This window comes from Ambystoma mexicanum, chromosome 8 (genome assembly GCF_040938575.1).
Source record: "Ambystoma mexicanum isolate Mex_15411 chromosome 8, UKY_AmexF1_1, whole genome shotgun sequence".
NCBI classification, from domain to species: Eukaryota; Metazoa; Chordata; class Amphibia; order Caudata; family Ambystomatidae; genus Ambystoma; species Ambystoma mexicanum.
In genome coordinates, this window is record NC_090929.1 from 474627263 (window position 1) to 474641251 (window position 13989).

At 46.3% G+C, this 13989-nt stretch overlaps 1 protein-coding gene across 3 annotated transcripts in view; it reads right to left on the bottom strand.

Moving 5' to 3' along the window:
• ACAP3 (ArfGAP with coiled-coil, ankyrin repeat and PH domains 3) overlaps positions 1-13989 on the bottom strand; it is a 738004-nt gene that overhangs the window by 228801 nt on the left and 495214 nt on the right. The gene's annotated exons all lie outside the window — the stretch shown is intronic.

Sequence of the window (13989 nt, forward strand, 5' to 3'; positions counted from 1 at the left end):
GGGCCAGGAGGACTTCCCACTGAATGCCCCCATTAATGGGAGTGGAAACAGGGAAGAGAAAATTGGTAAGGGTCTGTCTGGAGGAAGTGCTGGTGTAGGTATCAGCGATGGGAAGGCCTGGGCTGGAGACCAGGATGTCCCTTTTGCACTTCTTCCTACCAGACTTAGTGAGAGAGATAGGGTAGGAGATAAGAGTAGCAGTTAGAGAAAATGGGAGAAACAGGGTGCACCATAGAGGGTGCGAGGAAGGGAGGAGGGAGGAGAACGGGCCTGAGGGAAGGGAGAGAGACGCACAGCCTCAGTAATGAACGTGGGACGCCAGGCTGTAAGTAAAAAGAATAATTCCCACAACGAGTACTTACAGATCGACATAACCAGCGACCACGAACAGCATTGAGGCAAGAGCAAATACTGATCGACTGAGTGGCGCCCCCAGATGAAATATAACATGAGTATGGAGGCGTGCGTAGGCTTCAGGACTCAGACAGTATTAGGTCACTTGGCGCCATGTTCGAATGATTAATATCGAACAGTGATGCCAACAAACGTAAGCAAAGCGGGGCTCTGCAACATTATAGGATACTCTTGAAACTGAAAAAGAATTACGTTTCTAGTGCCAATCAAGCCATACTACTTCATAGTGCGGAAATTTGAACAATAGCTACCTAAGCGCTGGTAAAGCAAGGTAATGAAAATTGCTGCCTTGCTGTAGAGACAGACTTCTCTCAAGACCTGCTACAGGCAATCCTGCAATCCTCTGTGTCTGCGCTCCTCCAGAGATTATATATATATATCTATATATATATATTCACTGACAAAATGGGAAATATCTGCATCACTGCATTCCTCAACTTCTTCAGGTAACAGAGCAAACGTCCACACGACATGTAACCCAAATGTAGACCTCCACAATGCACCACGACAACTTGAACAGTAACAGTAGCAGCTACGCCTCTTTGCACGGCATACCTGTGTGGATCTTGTACAAATGTATCACCCACGATCAGCACTGTGCGTCTCTCCATCTCTACCAACCTCATTACACAGACAGTATTGGGAAAAAGTAGTACCACCCCTTCCGGTGAACCACACCCTTGACACCCGATTCCACAAACCCCACAGTTACATTTGCATGCCCACCATGCTCAGAATGGCAGGATGTGGCACGTGCGCTTTCCCAGCTACACCGAGGGCTACATCCCAGTAAAGCAGCGACAGTCCTTTTTCCCTCTCCACTGTTTTTCTTCCAGCACTCCCTCATTGAGTACTGTGAAATATTCACGCATGCATGCATACATCAATCACAGCCAAGAACTCTGCATCCAACACTAACATTTCTGTACAGCACTCCATATTTACCACTAAACACTCCGAGTAAACGTTGCATGTGCTTCCAAAGCATCTTCAGTACACGATTTCAGCATCCATAATCATCCAGAGCTGCACCCATCATGCCTTCGACCATGCACAGAAGAGTCTACTGCTTGCCCACACCCAGCAAAACATAATGGAGCCATGCATGCGAACATGTGGCCAGAAAGCACAATCCACAAACGTAACATAGCCAGCGGCACTTCTACCCAGCACCATAACACAGCGATGCATGGAAACATGTAACAGTTAGCAGATTCCACAAACATTCCACTACCACCACCACCCACTTCCATTCACAAAGTATTGTGTCACTGCCAACCAAACCACACAATCTTCACAACATTGGGCCTACTCCCAGGAAGGTACACAAACCAGAATATCCAAGCACATAGAAGATTTACTTCAACCCTACCCTCTTCTATACTGACAGTCTTCCAACACTGGACCCAGACTTTTCACTGCACAATCTCCAGCCATTCGCCAAAAACCATAGTATGTTCTAACAATGACTGCACCCATGGAACCAACAATATAAGCATATCAACGTACTTCTGGTGCACTATGAAGAGTAAAATATGCTCCACAACCATTCTGAAAAGGTGCCCACCCTCTGAGAGATGCAGTCAAAACTGAATTGCTGGGGTGTGTGTGGTGAAGGCCTTGGCTTTTGGGTGCATGGCCTAGGTCTACGGCCTTTGGCCATGCACCCAATAGTCTAGGCCTTGCCTACCGCAACATAATCCAGCCATTCATGGCAACATGTCACCAAGTACCTCAATCCACACACATACCACAGCCACCGGCACTCCTACCCATCCTCTGCACCGTTATACAGCTATGCATATAAACATGCACCTTTTAGCAGAATCTACAAACTTACTCAGCCTCCGGCACCCCTACCAACTTTCATTCACATACGATGGTGTTATTGTCAACTGAACCAACCAACAATACATGCATGTCAGCTGACAGTTGGTGCTCTATCAAGTCTACAATGTGCTCCACAATCATTCGGTAAAGGTGAGCACCCTCTGACAGATGCAGTCTAAACTGCATTGCAGCGGTGGTTGTGGGCAAGGCCTAGACTATTGGGTGCATGGCCTATGGCCTTGCCCACACCCACCGCAATGCAGCCATGCATGGCAACATGTGACCAAATACCACACTTCACACACGTACCACAGCCACCGTCACTGCTACCCAATCTCTGGACCGTAATACAGCTATGCATGGCAACATGCAACAGTTAGCAGAATCTACAAACATAACACAGCCTCCAGCACCCATACCCACTTTCATTCACAAAGTATGGTGTTACTGCCAACCAAACCAAAAAAACGTGTGCAACAGCAGCCCTGCTCCCAGCACTCTATTCAGTACACAAAAACAATGGCTCATAGTGCAGTACATTAGTCAGCTAGGCAATCCTATGAAATATGCAGTTCACCCCTATCCACTTCTATGCACACACCATTTAAATATTGCACACACTGCAGTATCCAAGCACATAGAAGATGCACTTCAATTCTACCCTCTTCTAGACTGACAGTATTTCAACACTGCACTCAGTGCACACACTACAGAACTGTTCACTCCAATAACTGCAGCCATGGAGTAAACACTACCAAGCACCACACCCATGGAATCAACAATGTATGCAATGCTGACGAACCATACAGAGAAGGAAACAATGTCAAACCTAATTGCTACCACGGCACATAGTTGTTGGTACAAGGGATCCATCCGTGCATCGAATGGGCTACAGGCTCACCACATGCAACAAACCGGGGTACACGCTATCTTACAATGTGTATGTCATGTGCAATGCACTCCCCTTCTGCAATTGAGCTCCCACCAGTCACCACGCAAAGAGGTCTCTGCATTAGCTAGCATGCCGTAACGAAGCCTGCCTGCATTCAGCACACATGGTAGTCGCCTGTGCAGAGACCCGTGAATTGACGCTGTACGCACAGATACCGCAGGTACATCAACGTCTTTGTCCACCTATTGACATATCTCAGACAAACCACTTCTCACTCTCCCACCCTTTCTATCCCTTCTTCCCACCACCACATGGGGTAACATATGTTTTGCAATGCACTTCGCTTCTGCAATTCAGCTCCCACCAGTCACCACATAAGAGGTTGCGGCACGAGCAATCGTGCCGTAACGAAGTCTGCCTGCATTCAGCACACATGGTAGTCGCCTGTGCAGGGACCGGCCAATTGGCACAGTACGCACGGATACTGCAGGCACACCACCGTCTTCGTCCACCTAATAATCACACATCTCAGATGAACCACTTCTCCCCCTCCCACCCTTCCTATCCCTTCTTCCCATCACCACATGTCGTACATTATGTTTGTCAGACCCTTTCTGCACTGTCCTCCGATTCACCATGGCAGCGTTTCCCAAAAACTTTGACGCACAGCACGCTTCCCTCCAGACAACCACCGGCCGCATCCAAAGTTCGCCGACATCACAGTGTACTCCAAGCCAATGAGACATTTGTCAGTGGAGCGAACAGGGAAATGGGTCCGCGGAGCAGAGCCAGATATCATTAATTTTTTGAGATGTACATTTCAGTTCTTTGCAACAAAAGTACTGGTCGGATTTCCAGCTGCCCAAAACGTGGTCTTCCTATGGGTTTAGCAACTTAACCATAACTACACGCCCGCTACTGCGGCCGTGTAATATATACACATATATATAACCAACCTTCCACCCATGCAAGGACCATACCACGGCATCCCTGCATATAGTTTGTCACATCTAATTCCAAACCCAAGAATCCGTGTGTTTATTGGGGGCCACTACACTTCCTAATCTGCACATAGCAAATCCTCCCCTAAATGCAAACATGGATTAGCTTCTGTTAGGCAGAAACCTGTGCAGTTCCCTTAGGGACCACTGCAAAAGATTTTGGACTACAGGTGGTTGGCAGTAAACCCAATTGGTAGCAGTCTGTACCACCCAGATTTACCTGGTAGCTGGGGCTGAGCAGTCAGACTTCTCTCAAGATTAGTTAGGCAGTATGCAGAGTATACACAATAGGTACAGAGGCACAGTAGTACAAGCAAACACTGACCAGAGCTTTGGTGTAAAAGTATATAATTATTTATTTAAGACATACTTGTAAATTACACTAGCACAAAAAGAGGTAAGTAAATTCAACACACAGTCACTATTACTAGATGTACATCCCTTATTCCATATTGGACAAGTCTTAGTTAACACCACTTATTTCCAGACAGAGGTGAGCGCTTAACTAAAGATGGCACTCCAATAAGTTAAGAAAAAGGGAGGGAAAAGGCAGAATTTAGGAAAAGCACACAACACAATACTTTAGAAGCACCCAGCAAGGCAGGAAAGTCAAGTCTACTTGTGAGCAAAAAGTTCAGAGGCCAGGTTCCCTCTTAGAGAAAACCGAGCACCAATGCGCCCAAGATCACACAGTTTAAAACTCTTGAAAAGTCTTGCAGGGAGTTCAGAAAAGAATTAAGTCAGCTCAGAAAAGTTCAGTTAGCCAGCCTAGGGCCAACACAAGTGGTAAGTGGAGGCTTTAAGGGTCACTCCACACAGACCGTTGCGAGGGAGGCCAGGCGGACACAGAACCTTCAAAGTGGAGAGGATCCTCCAGCGGGGGCAGTTGTTCCTGGCAGCAGGTGCAAGTCACGGCGTCGTCCAGAGGAAGAGATGGTCTCGACGTGGAGGAAAGCTGAAGGTCGTTGCACTGCCAGGGAAGAAACCAGCCGCGGAGTTCTCCGGTTAAAAGGTATGACCCTTTTATTTGCGGTAGTGGAAAATCCGTGGTATCCCGGTTGCCGGGGTGCTTGGCACAGGCAAGGTGGCCACGAGAGGATCCGGGAAGGCGAAAAGACGGGCAAACTGGTTATCCCCACCAGTCAAAGGAAGAAGACTCTCCTGGCTGGAGATCTCCTCTGTCGTCGGGAAAAGTGGTGAGATGGTCCAGCAGGGCTCCACCGGTGGTGTCGTCGTTGCAGGTCGGCTCAGCTTCTCCCTCTTCGGATTATTTAGGTCCTGTGGTGACTTTTGAAGTTCCAGTCCCCAAAGCCCTGCTTTTATGCAGCAAACCCCCATTCATTCAGCCTAGCTGTCAATCAAACATGCTACGTGGCCAATCACACAAGAGTGTGACTTGAGTTGCCAAGGCAACTCAGTCCAGGGTGCCTAAACCCCCTCCCTCACCCTCTGTGGTAACCAGACAGAGTGGCACCACTTTTGGAGACTTCTGTGGAGAAGCCCGCCAAAAAGTGGAACAAAGAGCCCGACTTGGGTTGGAGTCACAGAAGCGAACACAAACGCCATTTTGGAACCAAGTTTCGGCATAAAATACCAACCAGTGATTTTATATTAATTTAATAAACCGGCGGTATGTTCGAGGCTATATTAAAAGTGGTAGCCTCGAACAATGGGAAAATCCCATAGGAAAATACTCGATCAGGGGGGATGGAGACGTGCCCCCTCGAACAACAGACCCCTGGGCAATCGAATTGCCCCAACCAGTACGTCCACAATATGATGGTTTGTACTGGTTTCTGTTCATAATTTGGGACTAGTAAAGCCAATGGTAACTTTACATGCCCTGGGAGACCCGGTCAGTCCCAGGGTATGGAGTCTATGTTTGGGGGTCACTATGACACCCCTGGGTTACTGCACTAAGGGTGCTGTGCAACCCACATACCAAAAACATATGAAGCCCTATGGGGTAAAGGACCCCATAACCCATAAAACACATTCAAAGTCAAAGGAACACCTCAAATCATGTCTAAGAGTGGGAGTAAAAGAGTCTCACTCTTAGCAGGAGAGAAAAAAATAAACCCCAAAAATCCAGCAAAGCTGCTGGGGGACTCGCTAGGTTTGGGAAATTAGCCTTAACAGAGAATTCTCCCTAACAGCTTCCACAGAAATCTGCAAAAATCTAATTGAAGGTGGCTGATACACTGCCTGAATCATGTGCGGCCAACGCTGTTGCTAGCAAGGTAAGACTGGCCAATCAGGAGGAAAAAAGCTTTTTTTAAATGCTCCCTACAAAAATAAATGTACCTTAATTATCTGCGAAGCCACGCAGTCAGAGAAAGTGCATTTTCGGTATTGGTTAAAGTGACATAACTCACACTGAAAAAGATCTTGAACAGACAGGAATGACTTCCCGTATAACTAGGGTACGTTTTTCTCTTTGTAGGGAGCATTTAATAAAAGCTTTATTCCTCGTGACTGGCCAGTCTTGCCTTGGCAACCTCATCTTGTTGGCGCGGGTGCTGATGGCCAGGCTGGTGTAAGGGGCATTATTGTTGAGGATAGTTGTGGGAGTGGGGGCTATGGAGACTCATTGCAGCAGGCCTTGTATATGCACTGACTAGCAGAGAGAACAGGCCTTTATCAATGAATACAGCCCACGTTTCTCTCGCACCTTAATGATTGTGCGAACTGAACAGGGTGCTAACGCTTAATTTCGAATCCAGAAACCAAAACAATATTTTTAGGTCAATTGGGGCTCGGGGGGGCCTCGACAGCAATATTTTTACTAAAGGGGGTTCGGGCGGCATAACAAATTTGAATACCACTGCGATAATGTAATACTGTGTTAGCCTCTACATGGCAGTGAATGTTTCACAATATAGTAGCCTGTGTATACCTTGAAATAAGTGTGCGTGTGAGTGTGTGTGGGTGCGTGTGAGTGTGTGTGGGTGTGTGGCTGTGTGTTCGCTTACATCAATGACAATCTTACCTTGATGAAGTAGTAAATGCAACTTTACTAATGCAACTTTACTTTATTAAAGTATTGTGGTTTTACTGCATGCAATATGGAAAAATTGCCCCAACACCAAACCCCAGACAACCACCACCCTAACACGCCATATACCAGAAACCCAAACATCAATGGAATCCCACTCAAAGGCCTTAACCCCCAGCATGAATCTATCCCCCCTTGAAATCACAATGTCAAAAAAAGTTCTGTATTTCTCGAACTGATCTTACTATCCAGCCGTTACAGCCTCCCGTGAAGTCAAGCAATATTTAAACGTGGGCCATTTAACAAATCATTTGGCCCCAAAACACATAATCTACAACCATGACATGACTATCGAAAACTAAAACATGGGTTGGGAAAAATGTTACAGCCACCTTCAGTGACCTGATCACTGCAGCGGAGTGCGTAATTCAGAAAAACAGAGGCAGCAAATAGTGGGGAGAGAGAGTTGGCAGAGTGCCCCAAGTCTAGAGAGTAGATCTAAATAGAAATAAATGAGACATAATATTCCTTTCTCAAATGCATAGTCATGCCTGCTGCATAAGCAAATCTAACAGATCATTCATTGTGGCAGGGATCTACTAATTGACAAAAGTGAGTCTTCAAACCTACTTCCGACCCGACATGAAAAAAAGCAACTGAACTGGCAAAAAATATGTAGGCCTTGGGCTTCTGTAAAGTAATGTCATTACCCAAACAAAAGCAGTTCGCGTATTCTCCACCTTGTGTTCCATTACGTCAAACTCACAAATGATGTGCAACCGCACACCTAGACAAACCGCTCAACAATCTATAAGCAGCGACTTAAAATGGTGGACTCAAGAGGAAACCTCTAGCACAAAAAAGTACCACAGGATCTACTGCCCCACCTCTGTGTGTCAAAATGGGTACTAGTCTGCAAGAATACAGGGATGACTAGTGAATAAAACTCATTCTTTGCACCACACTACTATTGAACTAGCAGTGATCCCAAATGTGAAACGGGCACAGCCTGACAGGAATGTCCGCTTTGCCTATTTAAGGTAGAATTGTCTGAGAGAAGGCTATACTCTTCGGGAGAGACGTGAACCAACACGAAGCAGATCAAACAACAATAGTACTGTGGTACCAAAATAAAATAATGTTCAACCCAGGTTCTATGAGAATAGGAGCCATTAAACTAAAAATGCAAACACGTGAATCAAAAGCAATATAACCTACCTTTGCAAGGGAAGACACAGAAGATGCAGACTTTCTAATAAAATGGGGCACCCTGGGTCTGAGGACATTCGTGCACAGGCAATTTCAACAGCAATGTCAACTTCACTTAAAATAGCTTTGAAAAGGTAAGAGAGTGGGGTCTTAAGCGTTAAGCACCAGTTCCAATGGCTGGTACGGGTGTTAATGGCCCAGGCCCGAGTTAACGGCCCTAGCCATCGGCTAGGAAGAGGGTAACTAGAGAGTATTTTCTTTCCGTGAACGGGTCGCCTCGCGGTATCCTGTTCACTGAAAGAAAATACTATACAAACATGGCCGCAATGTATTAGGAAGGTGGGGTTCCGTACCGAACCCCTCTTCCATATCCATCATGGCCAAACAAAGCAGGGACAGAAGCTGCAGGTAAGTGGGGTTTGGGGTGTGTGGGAACAAATTACTGCTGGGTCAGTGGGGGGGGGGGGAGATGGAGGATGCGGGAACCGGCCATCCGGCGCCTTGGAATGTGGGCTTAGATTAGCAGTTTCAGCTATGTTCCGTGCCACCAGATTGGCTTGCTCCCCTGCCCAGGGTCCTAATAGTCATTAGGGTCCTTTAAGGAAGACCAGTGGGTCAGAATCACTACAAATATCTTTAAATGATTTTTCTTGGAGCTCTACGGCAAAGAGCCAAGCTATGTGCTGGAAATGGGTCGAGTCGACAGAGATATTTCGAACAACAAATCAAAAGGCATCTCGAGCTAGTCAAGCTGGCTCAAAAACAGAACAAAACTGGGGCAGGGTTGTTTCTCGACTTCTGTTTACTGGGGGTTCCACCCAGGGACTCCAGAGGCTAAGTGGGTCCTTTGTTCTGCATTTTCAAGCCAGGAAAGTTTCTACAGAGCACTTGAAGGGTTGGTTCACCTTCACTGCACTGTTTCTTGGATACCAGTGGTCTCAATTTGCAGTACGTCATGTCCAGCCAGTTGGCCACCCCAATTCTTCTTCTGGAATGGTTGAGGAAAAAGGCTTGCTATTTTCTTGGAAGTCTTTGTATTCCTCTCTATGGAAGAGGACTTTGGTGCAGAATGTGCCCCCAACAACGTTCAAGGTGTTATACCTCCACTTCAGTAGTCCAAAGATGATTCAACAATTCTTTAACTAGGGAATCTTCTACAGTGAATTCGTTCTCTTTAGCCTTCCGAAAGAGGACCTATCTAGGCTGCTGTTTCAGAGTCTTCTTCCTGGTAATTTCATGCCCCGATTGCTATGTCTGCAGCAAGTGGAAAGTGGGCACACAGTTTTTGGAGCCCTAGGAAATCCCAACATGGTGGAACCCCGCCCTTGCTGGAAGGCCTTCTACTGGGCTACCCTACTCTACCCCTTGTTCAGTCTACCTACATCATAGCGCCTCTGTTATTTACCACCCTAGTGCGCTTTACTTTGGCTTGGTTTTGACTCTCCTTTGAAGCACTGGCTGCTCCCTGCCGCCCTGTGGGAGGGCCAGTCTTCCTGGCAGGTGACAAGCCTTTCCCAGGAAAGACCAAGAGTTGCATTCAAAATAAAAACAACTCAGGCTATTCTGCCCTCACAAGTGGTATTCTGTCACGCTCCATCTCCAGCGAATGAAGAAAATACAAACAGTAACCAAAATTAACAACTAACTGTCACATGCAAAACTAGCTGAGATGAAGAGTGACTGGCAGTCAAGAACTGCTGTGGTGAGGACAAAACACTGAAGAAGACATGCTTCATGCCATATGACATGAAATAGGAAAAATACCAAAATAATCCTACTTTACTTAATGCCTCAACTATTTATCTAACCAGATAAGAGACATTATGAATGCCTTTACAGAGCTTAAACGTCACTAAAAACTCAACCAAAGAAACCAGACAGTGCAGCAAGGTGTTTCTCAATTTCTAAGAATCCAAGATCACCAAAATCTATGAATTCTTGATTTAGGTACCGGATACCTCTTTGTTCTGTCACAAGAATGTCAGGGATCAGAAATCAGACCAAGACGAAACCTCAGTGAACTTGCATATTTAATTGGGGACGCTTCACAGAATTGAAAAAAGAACAAAATATGTTCAGGATACTCAATTCACAACTTTGGGTCCCATCACGGGCTAAAGTGTCACTAAATTCAGGATGAGAGGGGAGTCTTGTCTTTGCCCAAAGACTAAGTTTGGGTCTTAGGGTTTGCATATCCTTTTTCTTGTTCTTTTTCTGTGGCTTCCATGTTCCAGAACCCTTGTCGCTCTCCCCCTCGGTCTTAGGCTTGAGGAATTCCCTCATCCATTTCTCTTTCTCTCAATTTATCTGGCTTGAGGAGTTCATGCACCCTCTTTACTTCCTCATTCTTTGGGGCATAAGGGTTTACACTCACCCTCTTCTAGCTTTACCAGTCTCCATGACTTAATAGTTTCCTGCACTCGCAATTGACTCTGCTGGTCTTTTGGGGGTGGAGGCCAATTAATTCTTCGATGAGCAAGTATTCTCATAGGCAATATGGTGTTCATTGTCCATGAACTGTTGGATAGCTTACTGAAAAGTGTTACATAGAGTTGGGGAGTCTAGATGAGCGTCGGTTTTCTCACAGGCTCACAGAACCCTGATTTTCTAGAGCCTCCTCTCCTGAATCTCTTGCTATGCTCTCCTGACCCTCCTTGATGCAGCGCCACACTCCCATACCTCCACCCACAGTGGGCCCAGCCCCTTTGAGTTAGGGTCATTCCCCTATGTTCAGCCCAACAAGCATCCTCTAACCTTCATAGACTGTCTACTTGTTTGTGCTATTTTTCCACCTCCTCCAGATCTCCACTGGTCTCCTCCTTCTCTCATCGTGCTAGCTCTGTCTAATGTCCCCTATCTATGCCTCACCATTCTCTATCACCTCCTCATGATCTTCACCCACCTCATCCTTGCTTCCGTTGGCCACCTCCCCTTGTGGTTCACCACCTCTTGCCCTACTGTCCTTTAACACCTACATCTGGTTTCCAACAACCTCTTTTTTATTTGTCCTGGCACTTGCCCAACACCTCCTGAGGTTCACTAGCCTCTTCCTCAGCTGCTCCTGGCTCCTCCTCCTGCTGTGATACCTCTCCTGCTTAAATCTTCCTAGCACCCCCTTCTGGTTTTGATACCTCTTCCCTTCAATTCATCTGTCCACCTGCGTCTGATGTTGATCTCTCACCGCCTTAATTGCCCTTCCACCTTCTGTTGTTGCTATCTCTCTTCTTGAATTCCTACTTCTGACACCACCGTCTCTCCTCAATTCTACCTTAGACCTGGTTCCAATGGTGATATCTGTCCTCTTGAATCCCCCCTTTCACATCATTGATGCAGATTTCTCTCCCCTGTATCACCCTTCTGCATCATTTGGAGATTGGCATTTTTCCTCCTTCTGGTGTTGTCCTCTATCCTCCTTTGTTTCCCATTCCACCTCCTTTTGATGTTCATATATCTACTACTTCATTTCTCCTCCCTCATCCCTCCACCCTCGGTATCTCACATCTCCTCTGTCTCAACCTCCTCCCACTCTCAAAAGTCCTCATTCTCCTCCCCAGGCTCCTCTGTCCTTCCAGGCTCCTTCTCTCCAACCATCTCCAAAATCTCACTATTAGTTCCTTCCTCACACCTACTCTGCCTGACTGACAGACAGGGTTATATATTTATTGTATTTATTTATTCAGCCCTTTAGGGGGACTCTGCCCTCTGTTGATGTATTGGGGAGGGACTGTAATGGGCCATAGGCTCTGCTCACTAATTGATTTGCAAGGCAGACCAACTTGGATTTCATAGATATTAATAACATGGTCAACATGAAGGAATGGGAGCTGTGCTGTCGCGGGTTCTGCTTTACTACACCTGTTATCCGTATATATTACAAAGTGTGGGGTATTTGTTTTAACCCCTTCCACTGTCCTTGTAATTGCTCCACTCACAGAGCGAATGTTGTTAGCTCTGTCATAGTCACTTTGCAAATACACTCTGTGGGACGTGTGTGACAATTTCATGAATTCTGAAGGTCTGTGCAAACCCGCTAGCAAAGTTACATAATAATCTACATAGGGATCTTGATGTCTGTGTGGGATCTAGAGCAGGACTGTGATTGTCCCTACAGCATACTCTATGTTTCTTGACCCCTGCTCAGTCTCCTTTTCTTAAAGGAACAATGTCACCAGAATGGTGCTTTACAGAAATTGTTATTTGCTTAGCCGCAGGGATAGGCTGCTAGATAGGTGGGTTGTGAACCTTCCTGAGATGGTGTACCTCTTGGAGGTGACTTAAAGGGCCAGTATCATTGCAACACGATTTGTGATTGTCCCCTGACCTATGAAGGGGTCATGACGGGGTGACCAGGGATTCTCCCAATGCCTCCGGGCCCATCGTCCTAAAGGTTGCAGAGGCATAGAGCCCCCTTGATTACCCCAGTAGACATCCCCAAAATCAGGCAGTGGTCTTTGCGTCAATCCCCACACTCAAGCGTCCCCCACGTATTTCGACTGTATTCATTACCTTCAACCCGATGGAAAGGGAAGAATTTATGAAGTTGGCACTTATAACATAGCATTTAATATGTCGCATATCACACCCAGCTTTATCCAAAATTAAATATTGCGAAAACACTTGTAGCAGATATCACAAATCCAAAGAAGATATCACTTGGAAAAAGTACTGTTTCCACTCTATTGAAACATATAATCATTATGCCTCATCTAAAGAAACAATCAGCAGACACACATACTAGCAGTCTGACAATCAGCCGATATCCAAAAGATTACACCAAAGTGAAATCGTGGAAAAACACTATGGGCCTCATTACGAGGTTGCCGTCAACACCGTAACACTGAATCGGTCGCCTGACTTCCCGTGCCACTGCAACATTTTAAATACCGGCAGAGCAGGAAGTCAGGCGGCAGATGTTTTTAGTACACATTCTTTTGGAGTCCCATAGGACTCATGGGAATGGGGACTTGGAAGCACTGGCCCGTCAATGACGGTGCCAGTGCTTCTGTGACAAGTCGGCCTGCAGGGGCCGTTGCGCCCGGCAAGGTCAGACCGCTGGGTGCAATGGCCCTTGCAGGCAGACTCGCAGTGTGGCAGTCTGGAAACAAGGGTGTGAGTAAGGTTACCAGCACCCTTTTTTCCAGACCACCACACTCGTAATGAGGCCCTATGAGTTAGTTCCAAGATCGCTTGGACCAAAATATATTTATTCAAGACAACCAGTCAGGCTACAGACTAAAGTGTGGGAATTGAAATCGAAACCACTCTGGTAGACATCAGAGGAATTCCTCTTCACTCTTGTGAAGGTGATAGATAGTCAAGTGAGACTGGTAGAAGTATCAGTGGCCTAAGGCACTGTGAATCACTTTATAATTCTAAAAAGATTAAAGGAATGAGATGGGTGCATCATACAGGCTTACAGTGGATTTTCTCCCTTATCACCTACTGTAGTCAACAAGTACAAATTGGATCAGTAATGTAGTCCTCGCATACAGTACAATGACTTGTGCTCCCATAGCTCCGCATTTCAATAAAACATGACTATCATCACCAATGCAGGTCTTTCCACAACTTCCCAGATCAGTAGTCACCTGAAGAGGCTAATCAACTGACCCCAGAATGCCCAGAATCAGGCAGTCATTATAAGGGTT